Genomic DNA, 27,672 nt, shown 5'->3' on the forward strand with positions numbered 1-27,672 from the left:
TAATGTCAATCGCCAAAAATTTGACAGTGACTTCTAAATTTAAAAAGATTAAACATATTTTATAATAAGTATTCTGAATATTGCTTCAGCAATACATGTCCTCTGCCAGTATAACAGTTATAACAGTGATCAAAAAACCTTGACATTTGTAGAAGTAAAAGAGAGCAGTAAAAATCAATGAGGAACGAGAGTTGCTTTAGCAAAGAGAACGATTTTCTAAAAATAGTAATGGTGACCTTGACCTGACATCCTACATATTTTGATTTTTTTTAAAAATTATATGCAATTTGACGGAAATCATTAACGGAATGAAGCCGCCAGTGCTGACAATTTGGTTGTAGAAATTGCACCATTTACATTGAAACAATCAGTAACAGTGACCCTTTTAAAATGTATTTGATCTTCGGAATGAACAAAATCAATCATGAGTTATCATTAGTGTTGCTTTAATTCACTGACGTCATCATTTCCTGCTTACTTTTGTGTTTCATATACGTCATCATTCTTTGTATAAAAACGCAAAATATGTCTTGGTTAAACCATTTCGTGGAGGCCAAACAATTCTGTATATATTTTTTGAAGAAAGGTAACTGAGAAACAAAATGTCATCTTTGCGAATAACATAGAAAACTGCACTTCCGGGAAAGCGTTGTTGTTACGTCATTGATTTGAGTCTATAATACACTGAAAAATATGAAGTTAGAATTACAATCATATAACGTACAGTAATACCTACTTACGAGAGCATTTAACTCTAAAATGTACTTTATAGATAGAATTATGAAACGAGAACCTGGGGTTAACAAGTACATTTACAAATGAAATGAAGGCCTACCAACATATGGGATGTATTCGGGAAACGCCTTCTGCATGAACTGTTTTCATAAATGAACAATCACAGCCTTCTATTCCTAAATATACCCCCGATTGTTTACATTTGTCCGTCGTTCTCATTAGATCCAGTTATCTTGTATATGCATTTTGTTTACTCGTAGACTCCTGGCGAGCCGGCAAGATAAATTTTCTGGTGATAGAGATCGTATATACCGGAAGGGTCGTACAGATAAATAGATATCACGTGACTTTTAATTGGGAGAACGTTGACAGATCATCTACATTTTTGTGCAAATCCTTTTTTTAAAAAATCAAACAAATAAGATTTTACTGAGATCGTGAAAACAACAGGTGGTACGTGCGAACATTTAAGTGGAACATCTTAAGGCAATATTTCATCACGTGTATTTCACGTGAAATTCACGTAATGGTCACGTGGATATGTGAACCGGGGCAAAAAAATTTACGTGAAAATCTCTTTATTATCCACGTGAAGGAAATATTCACGTGAATTCCATTTGAAATATTTCACGTGAATTCCATTTGAAATATTTCACGTGAAGTCCATGTGAAACATTTCATGTGAAATCCATGCGAAACATTTCACGTGAAATCCATGTGAAACAATTCACGTGAAATAATTTCGTGTGTAACTATATCTCTGTCTACAAATATGGCCGGAATAGGCATGGCGGTAATGAGTAGCAGAGATTGGGTAACAATACAAATACCAAAGTTGAGAATATTACATATAATGTTTTTTCTTAAAGTCATTTCCCATATTGATTTATGGATTGATTAAATTAAACGTCATATCTACAGCTACAGAGGAGCATTTTCATAAGGACGACCTCCCAAGTATGACATAATATGAATGTCTGTCTGAAGCCTGCCCTCTTTTTCATAGCGGGACGATTTTATAGTTCTATCTCACTGAAGCATACAGGGACTGTTGAAAGTTAACGTCGCTCGGTTATAAATATTCACAGTGACGGGCTTGTCAGTATTCTTTTTATCCCTGCTACCTTACTTGGTTTGACATTCTTGTAGACATATCAAATGAAACGTTCATCTTTCAGTAGCGTCTGCTCCTTTTTTGTCATAAAACAAATTTAATATCAGTTAATATTTAATATATATACACTTTATGGTCAAAAATGGTTATTCATTTTACGATTGCGATGTAGGAGAAAAACTAAAGCACCCAGTAGAAAACCTGTATACATTGTCGACTCCTACAATACGTAATTTTGTAAAAAAATAAACATCATTCCTTTTGGCGAAAAACAAGTGCATTACCACTTGGCATCCTTGAGTGAAGTTTGTTTGTTTTTGTTTTGCTGTAATGTCAAACAGCTAATTCCATTGTCATACATATTCGGACATACTTATCCTATAAATAGCAGACAACGAAAACACATGATCAGCGTGTCATAAACGTTTTGGCGTGTCTAACGAAGTCAGGATCGATGGGCGTATTGTTTCCATGTAATTCTACATGCTTTAAATAGTACTTATACTATTTCAGGTAAATCAATCTCATTAACTGCCCTAATGCGACTGAACATTTTTATTTTGTCGATGAAAATTGGTAATGAGCTTCCGATCAGTCTACTGTATGTTCATATTAGACATTTATATTTGGGATTTGAGATAAAAGGTAGTTCATTATGAACATGGTACCGGCAAAACATTTTATGAATCAAGTAGGTATCTTATGGAAAGCCGTTCATGTCAGAAACGAGATAATTTAACGCGTTAACATTTAACGCGTTAAATGCAGTTTTAACGCGTTAAAAGTGTGTTTAACGCGTTAAATTATCTCGTTTCTGACATGAATGGCCGTTCATAATATCTACACTGGATGAAGAACGAATCTTTATTTAAATGAGACAATGTTGTAGTAAAATATAAGTTATAAGTTAACGAGTACGGTATAGAAACTTTTTCTTGCTTTGCGTTCTATTCAAAGACAGGCTCATCAAAAACAAAACTGTAAATAATGGCTGATAAAGGAGATTCAACAAAGCCGGAGTACTTACGGAACTATGGTCAATACAATATAATGTTCACTTAATTAGGATGTAAACAGTTTGTGGTGAACTAGCGAGACATCATTAACTCATGACTGCCGCGGTCACCCCCTATCGGCATAGAAAATCTTGCATAGTAACTATACCTCATTAGAGAGATGAATACGTTTGAAATAAACTAAAAATACTTAAACTACAGTATTATATATTCTCATATAACAGAGTTATTTGCCCTTGCATGTAGAAGTTACATGTGATGTCATGAGGCGGCCGTAATGCCAGAGGTTTCCGTAAAACGACGTGAATTTCGCTCACAATATAATGAAGTTACAGTGGACACCTACCCGCAAGGGAGGTAACTATGAAATATGTAAAGAGGAAATAGATGGCGTTAATTATATATTTAATCCCTAATTGTTTGCAGCCAACCCAAAAACATATTAGGCGGAATTTAAGAGTATAGTTAAAACATGGTTAAAACGAACCTCTGGCGTCCAACAAAAATCACCTCGATATTGGCATAGTTTGTCATACATTTACAAATGATATAATTATCTTGAGATACAATATGACTGAAGGCAATGATTTCAAGGGCTCGGGCAGATAAACAAAGAAGTCAAGTAAAAGTCAACTCAAGTCAACTTAAATTACTGCCTCATCTAAATCATTTGCAATTTAGAGTGATAACATTGAGCTTCTGCCGGATAAATATTACGTTCATCGGAAACACAAGATTAGCTCACTTGAAAACATCATATTTATGGTGATTGATTTATTCGTCATTCCCATATGAATTCAAAAAATCACCAAAAACGTGTCAGTATGAAGGCCCGAATGTTGATTGGGACTTGTCTTATATTTTATGGTATGCTGCGCCCATATGATACTGCTATTGACGTTATAACCATGAATTTCTTTCATCATATTTGTATTAAACATGCTATTTCTGCAATTAAAATCTTTTCGAAAAGTGAGAAATGAAAAACAAAAACAAATAGATAAAACATTTATCATAGAATATATGCCACTCATGCGTTATACCGATATTGTATATCAGTATCGTATAAATCAATAATATTAAGAGGATTCACACTTTGCTGTATGAACGTGTCAACCCCGAATTGTAAGTTTGACGAAATTATCTCGGGATCTAGCCGATGTCTAGGTACCAGAACTAGTACACGACCGAGTGACCCGTAGCTGTTACAGTGCGAAAAGGTCAACCGAATCTGTACCAAGCACGTGTGAATGTGTCGGTCTAGGTTAATGATAAATAAATGAAATTATTAGTGATTAATTTGGAAATATTGATTTGTTCTTGTAATATATGCGATTAATATAATAAATTAATTAAATGGTGAAGCTGTATACTGTAGAGTTGTCTATTTTTGGGTGCGCGCTGTTGGATTGTATTTCGCAAGCCATTAGCAATCTAGAAAATGAATCGCCGCAAAAAAGCAGGTACAGGTAGAATAAAGCCACATGAATTTTCAAGTCGGTTAGGCATGGAAACTTGATAATAGATCGCTGCGAAATTAAGCTGATTTAAATGGCCGAAAATTAAGGTTTATTTGATTTTTTTAAACAGTTATATACATGTATTACAACATTAACACGATAAAAAATCAAAATAGTTTTGCATCCTTAATCTTAATTATTAAATTGCTTTCAAAATACTTTGAAATTAGTCCAATTAGTGTGTGTTAACGAAGTCGGATAGTTAAGAGGGAAAGAAGATAATGCTAGGATTGAAACGTTTTTAAATTATTTTTATTTACTTTTAGAAGAAAATAGAAAGAAGATAAATAGAAACAATTCCATATCTCATTTAAAACTTAACCTAATATCAAGCAACGGAGAAAAATAGTAATTTCTCTTTCGAGCACAAAGAACGTAACGAAAAGGATTCTATTTTTTTTTTCTAGCTTTTTTGTTTTGTTTTTGTTGTTGATTTGTTAACGAATGGCCAACATATGTCAGATGCTGCCGATTGATGATTTAAATACAGGCTAATTTCACAGATCATTATTTAGTTATTATATACTTTATGATTATATAAATATTATTCCGAATGACTGATAACATATTGGAGAAGCTCGTTACCACGGAGCGGAATTAATTCTAATACATCTAAAAAAAATCCTTAATTTCTATATCACGAACAGCTAAAGTAATAAAATTCTTTTAGAGATTAAGTCATGTGAATGTTGTCTTCTCTAATAACCGGCTAAACGGAATTAAAAGCATCATTGCATTAATCTGTAGTAAAACAGATATTACGTTGACAGGCACGACATCTACAACAATCTAAACTGAAAAGCAGTTAAAATGACAACAGACCCCCCGGAAAACATTCAGACCTTGTCCTTCGAAAAAAAAGAAAAACTTCCTTTGCTTTAACGACGTCGTGAGCTGTAGTACATAGCCAGGCGAATTACTGTCGTAACTGTGACACTTCTTAAAATATATCCCTAATCATTCTAAATGTGCACTCACTAAGTCATTCAATCGTCTTAAGCAAGTTTTCCCATCCACACGTTTCACGACGACGTCAAAGTGAATATTGGTTGATGTAGTGGACAATAATTTCAGTTGATCGAAATCGTCAACACATATCCACCTTACCAACGTTCACCATGCAAAAGAGATAAAATGATATTTTTTAATCCTGGGATTGTCTTTAAAGGACAGGTTTAACAGTATGATATATTATAAGGATATACAGACTAACAGTGAATAAATGTGATTTATATTTTGTCGTGATCAGACCAACATAAATCTCGCTTAACAGTTTGCAGTTTTTTAGTCTATATACGGTATAGTGTGGGAGTTCCATATATCAGTTTGCTTAATTGTTCCACTAATGTTTATTTCTATCTAAATTAATCTCGTTGAGGCTGTTTTAATAGTCTTAGCTTGTCAAATATGTCAAAAATCAACATGAACTTGTCATATACAGTAAAGTGCGCTGCGGCTCTTTAAATTAATCGCAGATATCACGTTGCTGGTAATGGTCAATCATATGAACCTTTTTCTTTCCATCCGACATTTTTATTGGTGTCACTACTGATGGCGTAATAAAAATCTACCAGACAATTCTGAAACAACATTTTGGTGGAAATGTCTCTGTTCTTCGTTCCATACCCACATAACACATAATTAATAGCAAAGACATGGATATTCTACAAAAGATGTTGAAACAATATTGATTTCCAAAAGAAAGGCCTTCATGTATAAAAGTGAAATATATTTGTCACTGATACATGGAATTTACAATAAATATTGTTCTTAAGTCAACGAGAAAGTCATACGGTGTAAGCCGCTTCTACGAGATAATAATTTCACCAAAAAACACGAACGCAAAGAAAACTAAATGAGACATAAAATCTACACGAATGCTTCGGGAACATTATATCGTTTCTTTACGTGATATTATATACCATTAAACATTTTTTCCTGATGTCCAAACCAAGGAATGTCTCTTGTAACAAAAATGCTTTAAAACAATCAAATTACACGTGTATATATATATTATTTTGGTTGTCATGTTCTGGGTTGTGTAAAACATCCATTGTTTTCACGGAATTAACTCATTCACCCCTGAAATTTCATAATGGACTGTTCTAGTCCTTGAATTAGGTAAATCCGAAGGTGTCTTCAGGGGTGAATAAATTAAAATACATGTAGTATAAGACTTGTAGGTTTAAGCGAAATACACATGCATGTTCTTTAAAGTGTTTCTCAAAATAGAAACGGTAATCCTATCACATATCCCATTTGAAGAAAAGGTACTCCTCCAGTAGGTCGTTAACCCTTGGAAAACTATATAGAGGCAAGGACTTTCTATGTAAGAAGAACTTTTTAATGTGGCAATGTGCTTTAAATAGAATACAGATGTGGATTTCACAAATTGCATTACGATATTCTTGAAAGAATTGCGTGCAGTGGTGAACACGTTTATATCTTATCTATATTAGACAAATTATCTATCTACGGCTTATCACAGTGAATGATAAAAATGTAATAAAGCTTATCAGTTTATTATTATTATTCGTCACCAAACAGGGTATTTTTCAATAAGAAATTCTATTAGCCTATCGAGTATGTTTCGGTTAGGAAAAAACATTCCATTCTTTCAATGTTATTTATTATGCTATACATGTATGAATTGGGGGAGCAAATAGCTCGTACATTATACAATGGTCATACGTATCACTCATCGCTAACTTATTGTGGCTCCTTCACGAGACTCTAAAATCCCTTTCCCGTCGTCCATCTATTTCTGTTGCCATGGCGACGACGTGCCACATTTCCCTTCCGAATAAAATCCGTCTCAAGTCGGTTATTTCCTGTAAGGAATCGATGCCAGTAGTTTCTATATAAATCATAATGCTATATAAATCTTCGGAAAGCTTAGCTGGTTACATGTCAGAAAACGGAAATCGGGACGACTAGAGTACAATAACTTCTCGTGCCAAATCTAGGATGTCAAGTCGACTGGCCTGATATAAGGCTTACGCACTTAAGGAATAGGACGTTGACACGAAGAATGGGACGATACATTATTTACATACTGTTTAATAATGATAATAAATAATGTAATCAGATAAATGTTATAATGCAAAATGTAAAAATTACAATAAATGTAATAATATAATAATACACTAATGATATAATAATGTAATTATAATTCTGGATGATCAGAAACCTTCTACCAAATCGGCCCCTTTTAGGCGCTACCACTCTGGCCCCATGTTTAAAATTTCGAAATACCCCATAGGAGTTTAGTTAATGCAATATGAGTAATATCCAATCCTTAGTTTTGGAGAGGAAGTCATTCATATGGGAAAAAAAACCTTTGTACAATATTGATTCATCACACACAAAATGGTACTTGACGGACGTGTGAACAGACGGACGACGGACGGACAACAAGGCATAAGCACCCGTTGGTGCTTCTGACACGGTGAGATAAAAATAAGGCTTCATACTTAGATGTATTGTATTTCAAGTACTTGAAAATTATGTAATTGTAAATGACAAAGCCAACAGATATTTGATCGTGAAGATGCATGTATGTGCCGAAATAAAAATATTTTCGAACTGACATACCGATAAATTATGTTATTATACCTCACTTTTATTTAGAATGTTCTGATTGGATTAAACTTGATCACATGACATTGAATAAGTTAGATGTTTCCCCGGAATTGGAAGGCGAGGGAAATAACCCCAGGGAAATAACCCCCGAGGGAAATAACCCCAGGGAAATAACCCCCGAGGGAAATAACCCCAGGGAAATAACCCCTTGGAAGCTCCGCACGTGACCGGAAGTTGACGTCATCTGCAACGTCAACCAACAATGGCAACGCTGTTGTTTATTTTTTTTGTAGCCCAACGAATTTAACAACGTTGTTGTTGGGAAATATCTTCATGGATTCCTTTAACAGAGATTTTTTTTCTTTTGATTTTGTTCGGTATAATAAAATAATTATTAAAAATTATTATCTCAGGGAGATAATTCTAGATGTATCCCTCCACAGAGGGCCATAATTGTATATTATTGTAAACGACAAAACCAAGAAATATTTGATCGTGAAGATGCATGTATGTGCCATAATAAAAATATTTTCGAACTGACATACTGATAAATTATGTTATTGTAAACGACAAAACCAACAAATATTTGATCGCGAAGATGCATGTGTGTGCCATAATAAAAATATTTTCGAACTGACATTTAGAAAATCACTTGTTTATATCTAAATCCCAGACCATCCTATCCAATGATTTCTGTGTTTGAGTTAGAAGTCAGTGCGATTATAATATGATGGTTTCAAACTGAATGACTTCGACATTAATTGGTGTGCACTTTGGTAGGCCAAGCCGACTTGAGTAGCCAGTATTTCTGCCTTAGCTAACCAAAGGAGGATCTTTAGCTATCTGTTGTAGAATCGCTGGTAAAAACGGCGTCTGCAGCAGGGTGTTTATACACATTTCTTTAGATCTCAATCCCAAAACGAGAACCAAGGTGGGAACTATTTTCCTCAATGTTTATAAATCAAACTTCTGTACATCCTGAACATGCCATACAGAACCAGGTGGATAAAAAGACGGGTTCTCATGGCAATCCAAAAGATCATGATATTGTGAATTTCATCCAGTTATTCACTAAAATGGCTTATTTTCAGTAAATTTTATTGTCGTGAACATTGATTTGTAGAAAATTGGATTTGGGCGTCGGGTTAACCCTTCATCAGTCTTCTTTTTCCAATCAGGACCTATTGGTTGTTCACCTGTCCAGTATCTTTTTCATTTCTCATGTCATGCCAAATCTGTGATTTATATGATAGTTTTGTTAAGTGGACAATGTTGATCTTTCACGTGATTTGAGATATTTCTCCAATATTGTAATGAAAACTGATGAAATTTAAATGATTTAGATACATTTTGATATATCTGGCATCACAGGAACGTCGGCAATGCGTTGAAATTGCTGACGTCGTCGACAATTAATGGTCACTGTATATATAAATGACATAATTGTCCAACGCATGTGAGCTTCATTTTCCCGAGTAATTGCGGGATATCGCTGTCAAGTATAAGGGGCTTTATCTTTCCTAAAAGTAGGTAGAAAATAGACTACTTCAGAATTAGAAATAAAATATAAGAAATTGATCAATCTTAACTTGAAATTTGTCGTTAAACAGTTAATACTCTAATAAGCTTTGGAAGAATTCGGTTGTAGATGAATATATAAATGCAGTGTAATAAGTAATTACCATCTATTGTGTGGCAAAGGATTCCACGAAACTATGTCATAGAGTAGATGATTGGAAACATATCAGTATGTGAATTCGGGCTATCATCATTTAATAAGCTGAACTTTCACTGACCTGAATTTGATCAAATCTGGTCCGGGATGGATGTAATAGGAATATCTCAACAAACCCTGTAATAACAGCATACATAACAAGACCTAATTCGTCTATGCTATTGCTATTGGCTTCCGGTTAATAATAGATTAATATGTAACGTATACAAGAGTTCCTCGTTTGGACTCGTCTGTAAGGACACTGGTCAGTTCTATTGAATTACCACAGCAATGGATGACACGGGTTTGACCTTTGCTGACCAATGCACGATTTAAATAAGTAATAGAGATCGAGAGTAATTCTCAATCGAGTACAGACATTTATCTATATGCCCATATTAGGTTTCAATAGTTAATTTAGAATGAATGGTTAAGAGGAGCTAATTGTTTTGGTAGCTAAAGCTATTATCCTGACTGACCACAATTGTACGACATAAGTGCTCCGAAGGGAGAAGTGGAGATATACGCGTACTTTAAAAGTACATTGTTGCGGTGATCTTCGTATTTTAGCGTGTTTCGCGTCGAAATCTCGTTGAAAAGCTGCGCTAAAACATATTTGGGATTAATATTTTTGTTTAATTATATTGTAATGTTATTGAATATTATTGTGTTTAGCGTTTGGACATGTCCGTCAACAACCACGCTTTGAACAGCGAGATAGCACTATGGAGTGGGCAAGAGGTACACTATTACAGATGACACAACACTGATATACCACAGCCTCCCAAAACACAGACAATCACACACACAACACTGATATACCACAGCCTCCCAAAACACAGACATTCACACACACAACACTGATATACCACAGCCTCCCAAAACACAGACATTCACACACACAACACTGATATACCACAGCCTCCCAAAACACAGACATTCACACACACAACACTGATATACCACAGCCTCCCAAAACACAGACAATCACACACGCAACGTAATACACACTGGTGAAGTCGTCCTTAAATGATCCTTACTGTTAATGGAACATTAAACCTAATAATTAAACCGAAACTCAACCAAAGTTTAATGATATCATATTGATAATATTAATTCAAGATGGTTTAAAATGGTTCTTTTACTACAATCATACGTCACAAATCTAGCCTTTTTTCTAATACGACTGAAAAGTGACGCTGTAAGGTAACATTAAACCTAAACCAAACTCAACCAAAGTTTAATAAGTATCATATTGATAATGATTAATTAAGATTATTTTAAATGGCTATTTTAGCCTTTTCCTACTACAACTGAAAAGTGAATCTACATATGTGTATTTTGAACCATTTTACTAATGTTATATTGTGTATAGTTGCGAAAGATTATTTTGGCGATAATTCTACATAAAAACCTTCTGCAACATAGTTTTGTATATAGTTGCCAAATATTACACAGAGGAAATGTTCGTTTCGAAGATTCCGCCACGTTATTATCCATGTTTACTGTATTTCAATGCAGAATAAATTTTCGCGCCGAAGAGTCCTTCGCGTATCAAGGTTTAGAGTATTCAAATCCATCATAACGTGACAAATACAATGCAACTTTAGGATTAGATAATCACCAATTGTGAAAGTTCCATGTCTATACGAAGCTTACTTCTGTTGGTAATAAATTACATGCAATAACACTTTATCGTCAAAAATAGGTCAGTTATGAGCTTCGTGCAAAAAAAGAGGTTCGATATATCTTTGGTATCGGAGATAAAAGTCTAAATGCTGACATCGAAAGTCTAAATGCTGACATCGCTTATGCCATATGTATTGCATTTAAATACCACATGTACATTTGAAGATGGGAATTAATTCACTTTATTTCATGAAGAATGTTAAATGTCAAATTGTTTAAAGAACAGGGAAATGCTTCAAATAACACATTCAAAATATTTATTTTGTAATTTTTGCGAAAATATCTTTATCTTTAACTTTAAACCATATTTTATTTCAATCAAATTTGAAAAAAAAACTTAAGACATTGCAATGTAAGGATTCAGAAAAATTTTTGGATACGATACAATATAAATCTGTCTCCTTAGTATTCCTTTGATACACACAAATGCAATGATGGTAATGTTTAGAAGCTCTCTCCCTTGTTAAATAGATGTTCTTTGTTCTTATTCAATCACCTTTCCTTTGATTACTCGTTAGACGTTTTAAAGGGGAAAGTTATTCTATTCTACACCGACACCTGCGGTGCAGTCTTAAGTAGTACCGTGGATTATAAAAGCCAAAATAGTGCTTCTCAAAGAATCATGGACCTAAATTTAGTGCGAGAGTAATAAAACTCTATTTTAGCAGATGCCGAATTGGTCAAATCAACGGTAATAGTATACCTTGCGGGACAAATCCTGCAATTCAGGAGTGACAGAAATAGCAGACCCGTCTGATTCAATAAAAACTCACGGTGATCGTCAAGTTAAAATAGGATTTGTGACGTAGGCATGACGTCATCAACAATAAAAAAGAGTGGCGAGCCATAAACCCAGTAAATTGGCGCAGGGAAAGCAATATCCGTTTCGTGTTCGGACAATTAACGGACAGATTAAGAACATTATTTTTAAATGAAACAAATTCATATTCAAATCTGTGGGAAAAGCTTATTATAGTTTTCTGTGAAGCCTAAGAATGGCTTCAGTGAGAAGAAATACAGTCTGTACTTTAAAAGTTTCTTTTGTTATCATTTGAATGGTTTTGTGTTTGCAGATAACCAGGATGCATGTCGAAGACAATTTTTGTCCTCGTAACAGGTTTTGCTTTTATGATGTATTTCTTTTGTGAACATGATGAGCTCTGGATATGAATTTAGAAACAATCTGATAATGCTTGTCATCCTCAAAATACCACGCTCTCCTTCAAAGCGATTATGAGCCTATTATTTCAAAGACGCACGTGCATTAAACACATTAACAGCTATCTGGTGCTATTATATTACTTAACAAACAATATTGATAATTCAGATAATGAAATGTCGTTTGCATGGTTGATTTGTTTCTCATATCTGTTGCTTGCAACTTAAGGAAATAAGAATGATAAATAAAAGTCGAAACGAAAAGGCGAGCAATGTGAACATAAATATGTCTAACAGCAGCCAGTACGAATTCCGATTGATCCCCAAAAGATTGAAGTCCAATGCTACCATATAAACTGAAACAATTTCTATTGCAGTTTCTTGGAAGCAAACACCATCCCCTCGGCTGTATACTTATGGTGTAGTTAAATATAGTTTCATATTGTAAGGTATTTTATAATAACATAAATTGAATTGATGATACCTGTTAATCTATGACTTCCATGTTTAGGAAACCTGTGATGTTACTGTATATTTGTTCATTTTCGCGAATAAAATATTTCGCGATCCCTTCGTTATCTCCTCTACGCTCATTTGTCATATTTTAACAATACATGTTATTAAACTTGCCACTATCTCCTATTTTATCCCCAGGTATTTAAGTTAGCATAAATTAACTCGACAGACACCAAATATAGCAAAATTAAAATCGCTTGCTAATTAAAGTAAATAAACAGTAATCAAAATGTATTTCCAGTAATCTGCTCATATGGCTTGGGTATTGATTGTAACTTCATGCATATGTTTTGGAGCGTAACGTCTTACATTTCGGAGGCAACTACGTGTGCTTCGCTTGCAAAATAATGCCATCATAATGGATACCTTCCCGCCGGGAGGACAGTCTGTAAGATGCTAAGACGGAATATTGAATACATTGGAGAAACCAGTTGTCTGATTTCAAGCATACCCAGCGCCGATCCGGAGTGGAAGGTACCGCTGTGATCAGCTTGATAGAAGAGAAAAACAAATCGTAAAGTATAAATGACTGAATGGACGCCATGCCGTTTACGTTCGAATAAGATGAATGACGCATGTCAATCATAGCCACAGAACGATTCAAATAGATAATCATTTCGTGCTTGAAGACCAGCTAGCACCAATAAATACGTACATGATATTGCACAAACATCGACGGTTTGCGTCGAAACGATTGTTCACTGAAACTCATAACTTGAACGGAAAAGACTAGAATATATGCTATACTATGTTATCTAATCCAATTACTTATATATATAACTACCATCTTTTCTATAACTATATGTCTTTATAATGTTAATTGACAATAAAATATTTTCAAATAAAATAATTTCCATTGGCGGAAGTAAATAAGCATATTAGTACGTACAGTTTGGCAAAATCACACCTTAAGCCTTAAATAAACAATTACTACAATGTCAAGACGATGCATGATGTCTAGCAGTTACCGTTCATGATTCATGTATAATTTGCGGATTGTTTATTGATTGGAATAGCTTCAGAATAAAGACATAGCTAGGGTGGTAGATAATTAATGGAAGACCACCAATTACAAACAATCCTCGTGCGCTTTCACTAATTTGTTTATTCCCTCAAGAACAGGAACCGCGTGACCTTTCCCATCCCATACATGTTGTGATTTCATTAAAGATGCGACCCCCATGGAAGCATGAAGGCGAAATGAGTTAAAGGTGCGAGCACAGTGGTTTTTTTTAAAACAAAAACTCATTAGAGTTTTGACATTAATTGTCGGGATAAAATAAACGTAAAACATGTTAGCCTTCTAAACTTTACAATTGAAACCAGAACATACCTGTCTCTAGGGTCATGAAACACTCTTAGATTTAAGTGAAACCAATCAGAAATGATGTAACTTTTGTAACAATGTCTTTGATTGGACTTAAATGTTGACTAAAGACTTTTTATGATATTGATATCTGGAAATATGTTCAAACAAAACAAGTTCATCTCATTCATTCTAAATCAAGAATGCGTCCTATATAGATGTAAAAGAAAAAAGAATTAAGGTGTAAGACTAATGAGCTGCTCGTTGATGTCAGAAATAACAAACAAAAAATGAAATCAAATTTCAAAATAAGAAAATGTGTGTATTAGACAAATACTTTAATTGTCTCCATACTGCAAATTATACACAGACAGTGCACAAGAACATGTGACGTCACCAACTGTGCTGTTTAATTGTTTGTATTATTTGCCAATCATGTTTGAAGCTAATAATTCGTGATTCTGTCATTACGTGGATTTGGCACCACACCAAACTAGCGGAGATCTCCTACTACCGGAGAGAAAATCTTAAAACCCCTGCACCAAGTCAAAAACAGATGGACGCATGCTAATTAGAGGTTGCTTCATTACGCGTATACTGCTGCTCCGTAGAACTCGCTCTACCAGAGTTAGAAAGTGGCAGTTTAAATTTTACAGAACTACTCTACTAATTACGAATTCATTACAAGCAGACATCCCACCACAGAGATGCCTTAAGTCACGAAACAGAAAGTTCAATTTTACTGAATGAATTTTTAGGCCAACCAAAGCAATAATATCTTGTATGATCCATTATAATGTAAGACTGCATCCTCATCATTCGCTAAAGATGTAAGTAGGATACATTTCTATTTAGAAGAAAATTTCCGTGAATGATAATATTTGAAATTGCAATATAATTTTTAACATTTATATTAAAATATTTTGAAACGAATAAACTTACTGTGTATAACACAATGCTATTACTGCTTTGTGATTGTTTTGAAACAGCTTTAGGATAATAGGAAATGTATAATGTTTCTCTCATTTTTTCATGTTCTAACCGCGAACTTTGAATTTGATACTGTAACCAATCAGAAATTCCATTACAATAGGTTCAATAAGTTCCATTCAAAGAAAATCTAGACACAAAAATTTTATACACATGAAAGTAGATAAAGGTTCATCATATCATCCACCGAAGACTGGTTCACCAGGCTCCATGATCATGGAATAATCTAAGACTTAAGCTTAGACTTAGCCAATCAAATATGATTTAATATTTTTTAACATCAATTTCGATTGGCTAAGTTGATTTAAGTCTGTGTTAGACTTAAGACTATTTCATGATCTTTGTCACCTGATCCGAACTTGTTTATAAAATGTTCTCTGGAGAATGGTTATTCTAGATTATCTCCCCATAGTTTGAAACTAGAATCAGACAGGTGGCAGAGAGAAAAGATATCGAGCCAAATTTTAGTTATTATTTTAATATGATATGGCCAGTCCCTATCCTCCATGCCATCCCACAACCGTTTGATTAATTAACGTCCAATTAACAGCCAGGGTCATGAAAGGACGGCCTGTCATGTATGCGATGTGTAGCGTGTATGTAGTGCTAGGTGCGTGTTTTGGGAGACTGTGGTATGTTCGTGTTGTGTCTTCTTGTATAGAGGAATTCTTGTCCTTTTTATAGTGCTATATCACTGAAGCATGCTGCCGAAGACATCCTACTCCTTGTATGCTGAGTGTTGAGCAGGAGCAGAAACTATCACTTTGAAAGACTATGGTGTACTTCGGAAAGGGGACAGAACCCAAAGCCTACCTCACAGGGGAGAGCACTCAACAGGAGGCCAAAAGTGAGGCAGTGTCAATGGAGACGTTAGGAAGAATAAAGTCAGTTAGGAAGAAGAAAAAAATAAGATCCTAAATTTAGTCGCCTTTTAAGATCATAAAATAGGGGCAGCAGTTACAATTCTAACGCCCTTCCACAACCAACTCGTTTCAATTTACATAAAATCTACATACTAAAATGTATAAAAATCAATTTCGCAGAGGAAACAAAAAGAAACAAGAAAACGATTGTGTATCATACATAATAATAACCTATATATAATACTGCGATATTGTATCAAAGATGATGAAAGGAAAATTAACTCCCCACGATAAAATTTATCGAATGAATGCTATACAAAGGATACCGACGTATAGCTGCTATAGATGTTTCGCATGTTGCAAGGTGAAGGTTGAGTGATAACTGATTGACCACATTGACCTTGGCTAAGTATCTCTAAAAATTGGCTTGATTATCTAACTAGGGGGAATAATCTAACATAGAACTCTGCTGAAAAAGTCTTATCAACAACTGGTGGCAAGCATTACATTGCCAGCAACTGCAACTTTATATGATATGCATAAATTGGAAAATGCTCATCTGTAAATGATGACAGCAGCTCATCTTTCTTGAACATGGAAACAAATAAATAATTTGTCTCAGCCTAATCTTGGTCTTACGAACCCCCGCTCATGCTAACAGCGAACTCTAGATAAGAACGCAGTGAACCCGTAGCGTTTTATACGTTGTCAATTCTCGGTGCAATTGAATCTGATTTTCTGCTATTCCGCTGATGACACGCGGTTGGACACATGCTCCAATCAAATTAACATGGTGGTAAAGTACACATGATTTGGTTTAGTCCCTCTCTATTCAATTTATATCTAAATTTAGGGACACGCTGAACCTGAATAGATGTGGGACTGATATTTCAGATATATTTATTTGGTGTTGATTTATCAACTAGGGGATATAGTTACAACAGAATCAATAGTTTTCGCCAAGTTTGGTTTTATAAGATAGAAATGCAACTGTGAATGTTCATCATTTTCGTTGTATATTTTTTTTATAATATTTATATATTGACTTACGTGTTTATTAAGCATTTAGATTTGCATTTTTCAGACGACTGAATATTTAGGTCCATAAGCCGTGACATTATTCCGATCCCCTTCGATTTCATCGAAATTACAAACTGGTACTTTTTCCTCATACAAAAGGAATGGGACGATTGGTTTTTATCCATTGTCAATAAAATGTGACGAGTTAGTTTTTTTGTTTTGTTTTTTTATTTCTATGACAGTAACTATAGCGAAATAGAACAGCAAAACACAAAAGAGTTATACGAGAATACATAATATGGACATATCGCAATCTCCCAAAACTTCACAATCTCACACATGAACCCGGAGAAAGCAAGGGAAGGGGCTGTCTTCACATACTCTTAACAATGTACATGATGTTACGCATAATCAAATCAACGCGAATCAAATCCCTAACATATTATGAGTTATCACTTAAATCACTTGCTGAAAAATACCGTTACTTTCGTGTATAGTATTGACATTACAACGCGTTGAAGATACACTCGACTGTAGGTACACCAGCACTCAATTATTTTTGTCTTTTTTCGTTAGCTCACTTAATGTCTGTATTTTAATGCTTTCAGATGTCTGTAGTAATTTTATCATTTTTGTGTAAGTAGTACGTGTATGTTTCCAGCTGTCGCTTTTGTTTCATTAGCGATTACTTGATAGAAACCTCCTAATTTAAAATCCCCCCTGCAATTCCATAATATACTCATCCGCCCTTAGAAAAAGACTTAATTCAAATATGTATTTAGGGACGTACTAGTTAAAGCTTTCTCGCGAACCTTTCCCCCTGCCCACTCCCCCTACAATGAATCTGACATGTACATCTGTCTGCACACGTGCCTTGCATGTCTAGGCAGATAGACTCGTCTGTTCGTTGACTTTAAAATCCGGCGGCGATCTGGAGTTGTAAGTGCTCTGGCAGAGAGAAAATCCCGGAACAAATTACACCACATAACGGCTGATCGAGAACCGGATTGTATTACATTACTGGTAGAAAGCTTATTAAATTAATTTGACATATAAAAAGATTTAGGCTTATTTTGCATCAAAATGTTTTCTTCACTTTTTGAAAAACTTTCTATTTTGTCATTGAATGACATAACAATAATATGCGTTGCATCGGATAATGCAAAGGATTGTAAAATTGGTAAACTGAATTTTACGGTTAAAATGCTTTGACAAATAATACCTGCAAAAAGCAAATCAATAAATATCTTATTAGTAAACAAAAATAATCTTAAGGGAAAGAAGTTAAATATACAAGACACGATAACAACACTGTTCGACCTTGCCTTTCCGAGTTTAGGTTTCTCGCAGACGAGGTCATTCATGAAGGGACCGAAGGCGGGTTTTAGACTTGAATGAGCAGAGAAACTCATTGACTTGTAGAGGGGCAACAGGAGGTGAAGGTTTAGATGGGTTCGCACTGATGGAAAGACCGAACGTTGAACGGGAAGCAGATGCGATTTATACAATGATATGCACAACATGATCCCACTCACAAACACAAGTAATGGTGTAAGGGTTTAAGGATATAGAAATTCGGAAATGCGCACAGGAAGAACGTCGTAGAAGTGGAGAGTCGTTTTGCAGGGAAAATATGGAAGAAGACAAGAGGAAATGATGACAAGGAACAATAACAGAAATATGGAGGGGTGGAGGGGTGGAGGGGGGGAGAGAGGAGTCATATCGCAGCCGTTAGCTGTTAGTAATTAAAAGACCAAACATATATACACGTTAAAACTGGGAGGCATTTGCTATATTTGTCACACCAGTGTAAGAGGTTATGTACGAGGACTGTAGAGTCGGCGAGGGAGGGGGTTAAACAGAGACCTCTTTTCATGTTAGCGGCAGCTGTGATGCACGGCCATTAGGAGTTATTATTAGAAAGACAATTACGCTGAATGTGTTTCCGATATAGTGAGGAAAGTAGCACGCTGGTGTGTACGTTAGATATAAGAGGCGTAGGAGGGGAAGGGAGAGGGAGGGGAGGGGAAACGGGGAGGGAGAATACGGAAGGAAAGAGGAACAAGAAGAAATTATACATAGTTTGTACCAATTTACCCTTTAGATCGACCCAAGGTGCGACCCAGGGCGCAAGGTGCGACCCAGCGCGCGAGGAATACTTGGAGCAATTTAAATATCATATATTTGGCATATTCCCCATTGGAATGAAAACATTTTAAGCTGCCGTTTTATGATTTGTATATGCGATAGATGTTTTTTGCCAATGAAGCCTATATTATGTTGGCGATGCTGCCATATCACTATCATTAACAGTCTCGAAGTATACACACAGTGAGCAATATTTCGTAATATACTTTTTCTTCCTGCTTTTTGGTTTGCCGTTATTCGAGACAAAAATAATAGCCATAAAAGAAACGAATCACTCTTAAAAACCTTCTTCATGTTAATTGTAGTTCCAATAAAAAAACTTTCATTTCGTTATATTACCCACATTCAACATATCCTGCATCATAAATAACATTAAATATCCCATCAGAGTTTCTCCATGAAAACAAATTTTTGTCACTGTCCGCTTTATGATCAAGTCATATGTTTTATCACCGAAATTATGTGTTACTAAATATGCCTTAAGATGAAAAATTTCACGTCTGTGTTCATAGATCATAACTCATTGTCGTTGTTAAGAGCTAGTATGTCCATAAAAATACCATTAATTCTGAGAAAGGGCGTTTTCTCTCCGTAATTTTTACATTAAGTGTTTATGTCTTGTCATCCATACATTTTACTTCTACTTCACGAAAGAAATATCTAAATTAAAAACAAAATCGTTGAATATACTTCCACAACATCACAAAACTCATAAAGTAATTTAAGCAGAATACGTATTTTATTATCATTACATATTTTGTCTTCATTAGCAATTACAGCCTAGACATTATTAAGATGAAAATTAATACTCCAGCAAATGCATTCATGCTCGTTTTTTGCATCCCAACATCTTGTCGAAAGAAATATTTTAAATGCTCAGTCGCTGCATACAACACTTGAATACCAAGGACGTCCAATTTATCATTTGAGGCTGGAAATGAACAGCATTATGGGAAACGCGTTTCGTCATCATAAGAATAGTCGCTGTGATGATTAAGGGAAAGAAAGTTTTAACAATTAAAGATGACTTGATAAGAAATTAATGTAGATAAATTGAGCAAACCAGTGAAGGGTGGATTGGTGTAAAACCAATCCTATGAAAATTTACGATGAGTCAAATAGAATGTCATACCATACATGTTTTCCAGATCTCGAAATTTTCTAATTCAGTTCACGGTTTTTTCTTAAGTATGTGCCTGTTCTAATTATCGTAAGTAAAAGTATTACTAACAGGTAATTGGAGGAAACATCAAAAACTACCCCATACGGAGGCTTTGAGTTTTAAAGTCCGAATTGTTCAGGAGCAGGATTTGATTCAGTTATCGTACACGTCGACAGATATTTTTTTTTTTTTTTTTTTTTTTTTTTTTGTCTAATATATCTTCTCCGAAACAACCTTAGTGATAATACACTGGTATCAAACTAGGATGAAAATCTAAATCATGTCAATCGGTGCGTATATTCTTTTTATTTTTCATGCTTTACAATATTTAATACGCTTTAACATTTATTTCTGTGCGGAATAAGAAAGGTTATAATGATAAAGAAACATCCTGATGATACGTTTGGTGGTAAGAAAAAGATACGTATCTACTTCATCTCCAAACGTTACGCAAAATAAATAACTCGTAAGAGGGAACCGGAAGTTGGAACCGGAAGTTTGAAACACGAAGCTACAAGTCTTCGAGATTACTCAAAACCGATCTAAACAGGATGTCGTACATTAGTCAGCGATAAATTCCTATCCTAATTAATCATTACCTGTTTATTTATCAAGAAATTACAAATCATTGATTATTTCTTCTATTGATATTGATATGATATCCATACAGCGTGTAACACTAGCTTAATCGATAAAGGATGCTTTCAGTACATCACTGTATCTTAAAGCACATTAAAGCATAAATACGATAATAAGTAATTTGGGTAACAATACGACAAAAATAAAACATGTTTAGTTTTTTTTGGTGATAGAAGACTTAATCGTACGTTCAGGATGCTGAATGATCTTCTTCAAATTAACATGTTCCGATATCAAGCTGACCAGCAAATTGACGATATTTACACTGACGAAGTCAATACGATGAAGAGATTAAGAATTAGTTCTATCAGAGGTATTTAGGCTATTACTGACCTACGTAGAGTCGGATGGGTTAATAATTAATTTCCATCACTACATCTCAACTCTCCAGAGACTCAGACCGCTTCCCTGTTACACGATAACGTACAGAAATAGCCAACAGTAGGTCACTCTGAGAATTGGTTCAAATCCCGATGACCCGCTTAACGAACACCTCCAAAACGTCCCCCGGCGGGTAACGCCATATTAGGATTCTCATAGCAAGACATGTCATTCATGAACTATCAAATGAAATTACATCAAATCCAGATTTCAGACCATACCCCTCAACAAAGCCTCATTATTTTTTTCCAAATTAAAAAAATTTCCCCTGAGGTTAACGCAATGTTGAGTATTCTCAAAGCGGGACATTTCATTCAAGAAATATCAAATGAAATTACACTTAGATTTCAGGTGGGTTTTTTTATTTAATACTTTTCAAAATTAAAAGTACCCCGGCGGGTAACGAAAAGTTCAGTATTCCCATAGCGACACATTTCATCTATAAAATATCAAATAAAATTACACTAAAATAACTCAAATATTCCATATGGTTCCAAAGCAACTACCAAAAGAACAAAACAAATTTGACAGCGAAAATGTCATTCTATACAGTATATGAGATTTACTGATCAAAGACTTATGTATTATTAGAGTAGCATTTAGTTAAATTTTGAATGGAGCAAATGTGATTCTGTAAACCAACTTTCCTTCGCGGTTCCTAAATTTCGCGATTTCCATTTCAAAACAATTTTGTGAAGATTAACATTCGCGGAATTAAAACTGACTTGGAAATTCCAATCAATATCAATAATTTAGATGTTTATTCACGAAGATAACTTTTTCGCGAATTTTGGATCACGACATGCGCGGAAGAATAACGCACGCAAATGAATATTGGTTAACAGTAAGACAAAATATATATTCCCGTTCACAAGCAAGGAAACATTGTTTCTTCAACATCAAAGTCTTAAATCAATTATCATGAATTATGCATTATGTCCTATTTCACCTTCTCAGATAAAAAGGATCTTTAATATTTTCTCTCTGCTCAAAATTTTAAAACTACCCTAAAGTGTATATTATATCTTACATATATATATTAGTCATAATCCAGCATTATCATTACCAAGATAAGGCATTTCTTTTGATATGAACACACCAATATATCAAAGGTGATATTTTTTATAGTTTTTGTCAAGGTACTAGATGTCTTGTACCACGAATAACTATTCTCTTAATAAAACAACCTATCGAGAAAAAACAAGTGCTGAATATTTGATATTTTAAAATTCATGATATCTATATTGGCCACCTGTCTTTTATGAAATTGATTAAAGCTAAAGATGAAAGTAAAAGAGCATATCAACCATCATAGATATGCAGGGTAGGTATATGAATAATCAATACGAGTTTGACGGCGATTAGTGGTAGAATTTTAATGAATATACGGTGATGTAAAGAGAATTTTACATCCACTATACCACCAGAGTAATAACATTACTCAGATACTCAGAATAGGTATTCCCGTCTAAATAAAGGTCAATGATTACCATAATTCGTAAATAATTCTGCTATGTTACAGAGTGGAAATAGACATCTACCTTTCCACCACTTAAGTCTATGATTACACTGGCTATTGCACCAGGCCCACATACCACAGCCTCCAAAATTTACAGACAATCATACCACAACATAATGCATACAAGGGAGGTCGTCCATAAATATCCCTAGTTTTTAACAAGACGTGAAGCTTAATAAACCAAAGTAAACTAAAAACCAAGTGGTTGATAAGATTTTCTCAGTAGAATTCTACTACTAGATTATCGCAACCAAGTTTGAAATTCGATATCAGATATGTCGCAGAGACAAAAAATCAATTCTTGATTTAAAAATGTTAGCGATTATTTTAAAACTGGCGACGAGTCCTGCATATTATTTAAACAGTGCAGCAATTTAGTTCAAAGTCAATCGCGAGATATGTACATATATCTACCCAGTAACATTTTTTTACTGGCTGTAACGTTTCCCTTGTGTTTTATTTAGATATCGATGTGTTTTTGTCTAGTTAGGGGGTGGTTTAAGAGAAGTTTGTGAAGTCTAGGGGATCTGACCCAGTCATTATTTATTCACGTGGCCTTTTGGAGCTCCTAACCCTATTCCCAGGCCCTGGCATCAATAAATCACGGACCTTATTGCTGGCTTCAATCGATTTACGTAAGTGATTGAAGGTACTCTCAAAGTGGCCAAGAGTTACATATATAAACTACAGTATCACTTAATAATGAATGCAATCTAAACCGTAAAGGCCTTTGGTGTACATGTAATGTGTTTCGAGATATACTTGCAGTATAAAACTATCCCTTCATCCGTGGGTTAGGAGTTCGAAAGCCACGCTGGGTTGCTATGTACTGATAATGTGTCGGTGTTGGTTTTTATACTTATCCGAAACATTACTCATTCATAAATGATCCTTGTTCTGATTCCATCCACGTTCACTTATTTAGTGCAACTTCTCAGAAATAACTTAAAGGGACAATTCAGTCTAAGAGTACATTAAAATTTACACATATTTCGGAAACAAACCAGTTCCAATAGAAATTAGATTAGTTGGTTTTACTGTGATATGCCAGAAAAGCCTACTGTAGTGAAATGTATGTGAAATGTTCAAACTCGCTTACTGTCCGCCATTACACATAGTGGTCGGATGTCTTGTATGCCGAACCCTTGCCCTTGCTAGTATAGCAATGAATGTTTTTTTTCCAGAACTACTCAAATCCCTCTTACAGTAGTGTGTTTACCTTATTAGATGCATGTTCTTGTCTAAAATATTTTCATCAACTCCTAAGTGGTTATGTATTGCTTTTGTTTAACGTGTGTGACTTTGGCTCGGAGAATGGGTACAGCGTACATGTTGTACCTGCTTAATCGTATTGATCAACGATTTGGAATTTCAACGGTTTCAATCAAAATACTTAACAATGTCGTGACATTTGTCAATATTTCTTGTTATATGTTTCATAAGGAATTTAGAAGAATACATTTATGTCATATTTTGTGGTTATGTAACAGAATTAGCCTCACTGAATTGTCCCTTTAATATGTACAATGAGATTGGACACAATTTTTCAACTTGCATAAAACCCTCTACGATGCATCGCACTATATATGATATAAGAAATTTAGCATTGAGTGTTTTCGCGTGTCATCATTTTTACTATCAGCTTACAAACTGTGCGATGTGATAATTTTCGCGTTGTGTATAGTGTATTTATTCACATGTAAACTTGCAAAGTCATTCACGGGTACAATGCAGATATATTCGCGGAAATTTAACGAAAGCTAAACAAACGAAAATGTCCGTGCCGCGAATAAGTTCGCTGTTACAGTATTTATTTCATCAGAAAATTGCACTTTCACTATGTTTTTTTTCAGCGGGTAACAATTCAAAACAGTCAAAGCAAAGAGTTTGACAAATAAAGCAGAAAATCTGTCATTTTACATCAAATTCCTTCCCTGTTTTCGAAATAATACATTATATCAATGCGTTGTGATATTGTAAAGTATATGTTTCCACACCGATGATTATAGAAAAACAAAATCTATCATGACTTTTTATGACGTAATCCTGTGATGCCTCTGGAATGATAATGACCGTTAGATCTTTGAACGTCAGCTCTTTTTGGCTGAGCTCGCTCTAATACTTTGACATATCACTTATATCTGACATGGAACATTTGTTTTTCCCAATAGCTGTTATAGCTATCTCATCTATAATGATTTATTAGGGTAGTCTTTATAGCGACAAAGCCAGGATATTGAGTCTGGGTTAACTGTTGGTGTTTAAGTATGACGAGGCAGTCATGACAATTCGTGACAAGAGTAGAAGATAGCTGATGTGACGGAAGATGAATGCTGAACATTGAGTGATCGGTGGTAGAGAGGACAGAAAGCGATAATAAGACGAAGCCTGTAGGACCTGTTCACTGATTTGGAAAAAATGTGTGATGAAACCATGATTGTGGAGAAATAAGAAAATATGAAATCATGATGAATAGGATTATTTATTCCCAAATGTACTTATATACAAATATTAAAAGCCTTAACCAACTAGGTTCGTCCTAAGTTTTTGAATAGTTTTCAAGTTACTTTAGTATTAATTTGGACATTTCAAGGCTTTGGAAAAATTGGGGAGTCTTTATAATTGGGAATGGGGCTAAAATTCGGCCTCAAATCATGCTGATAAAACATTTGTAAGATACTAGGAAAACAGGTTACCTCGATTGCTAGCGATATTATCGAAGGAATATGGTTGGAGCGATGTTGAAACAAGACTCTCAAAAAGTAATTGATAGTATCACAGACAAAAATGGAGACTTAGGACAGTATGGGAAAAAACGAAATGACTTAAAAAAACTGTCGGTAGGATCCTAGAAACCTGATATATCTTTGAAGTGATGTTGAAACAAGACTATCAAAAAGTAATTGATAGTACCAGAGACAGAAATGGAAGGACAGTATGGGAAAAACGAAATGACTTAAAGGACTGTCGGTATGATCCTAGAATCTTTGAAGTATCAAAAAAGGTCGGTATGATCCTAGAATCTTTGAAGTATCAAAAAAGGTAATGTGACAAAACCAAGATAACTTAAAGATCTGTATATAGTATTGAAGATAAGAAGGTCTACATAGTACCGTTTAAGTGACGTTGAAATAAGGCCGAGTAATCGGTGGTAAAGAAAACGGCGGAATGTGTAAGTAGTGAAAAGATAAGGCGATTTATATATAATCATACGTTAAAATGAAGTAGGATATGTGAAATATATGAAATAGGACATTCCAAGTTTTCTATCGAATATTTGTTTTAAAAATAATCAGGACTAATTTCTTCAATTGACGCGAAACTCTACAAGATCAAACATTTTTCTTTATTATCCTTTCACTATCAAATACACAATTACGTTTTATCGCTATGATCTTATTTTGCCTGGATTTTTTTTCAAAACATCCTATTATTCGAAACAAATCTCTTAATTCTGTTTGGCCCAACACATGAAATAAATCCTAATACTAAAATGGCATTTTTTTATTTAAAAGATTCTATTCACAGCGTTATAGTGTAAAAATACACAAAAGCTGTGAAGGCATTACGTCAAAAGATTCCCATCTATATTAGGCAAAAGCGTTATCACCAATGACATTAAAAAAAATTGCCCAGCTTTGTGTAAATTCATTGTAGGTAGTAAGGTGTGTTTAAATGATGACGTCGACATCACGTTTGCTTACGACATTACCAGTTTATCACAATTTCTAAAATAAACAACGACATTAATTAAGGATGTTTCAAGAACAAGTTTATCACAGATATCGTCAGTGACTAGAAAACGTTTGTTAAATCCTTTTAGATTATATGATGGAAATGCCTGACGTCAATGCAAATTATGAAAGCAAACCTAACAAACACTCCACTTCTTAACATGACCTTGACCTATGAACATTGTCATTGTCGTGTATTTTTGCGCGTCAATGACATTTTGTAATTCAAAATTAGAATTATATTTAAAAGAGATTCCTACTATTTCTCATAATACACCTTTTTTAGTTTTTGTTTTATAATTTTTGTTTGTTTTTGTTTTTTGTGAGTTTTTTTGGGAGGGGGGGTCGTTTTTATGTTTTGGGGATTTGCTTTATATGTTGAAAGTCTTTACCTTAGATAAATGAGGCAAAAATAAAACTTTAGAATGACACTATGTTCAGAAGAGTAATTCAATCGGAATATCTAGGGCATTGTGTTCAGTACATATATATAACGAAACATGTAATTTTAGCAAACAATGCATGCATCAAAATGCGGCAGATGTTTGGATGAATAATGATAATTCCGATATCATGAAGACCACCTAATATATCAGCTCTGATGTGTGTTCTGATAAAATATTTTATCGATTTTATACATATAAAATTGCGAGTATGCTGCAAGAATTTCTACAATGTTGGAGTCATAATATACAGAAGACATATCCGAAGTTAAAAACGAGTACAGAGTGTAATATTTGGCATGAGACCATGGGAAACGTCAGGGGCGTCCCTTTAGCCATATTATATTGATTCTAATTTCATTCGGAGGGGTGGTAGGTGCGCTGTGTATATATGGACTTTTTCCAACATATGTTACAATTCCC

General features: G+C 34.5%; 2 protein-coding genes across 3 annotated transcripts in view; both read right to left on the reverse strand.

Annotated features, from left to right (window-relative positions):
* Window positions 1–27,672, reverse strand: part of LOC138331199 (uncharacterized) — a 152,889-nt gene that overhangs the window by 104,816 nt on the left and 20,401 nt on the right. The window lies entirely within an intron of this gene.
* LOC138331197 (short-wave-sensitive opsin 1-like) overlaps window positions 1–27,672 on the reverse strand; it is a 47,818-nt gene that overhangs the window by 4,710 nt on the left and 15,436 nt on the right. The gene's annotated exons all lie outside the window — the stretch shown is intronic.

Source organism: Argopecten irradians, chromosome 9 (genome assembly GCF_041381155.1).
Source record: "Argopecten irradians isolate NY chromosome 9, Ai_NY, whole genome shotgun sequence".
Taxonomy (NCBI): Eukaryota; Metazoa; Mollusca; class Bivalvia; order Pectinida; family Pectinidae; genus Argopecten; species Argopecten irradians.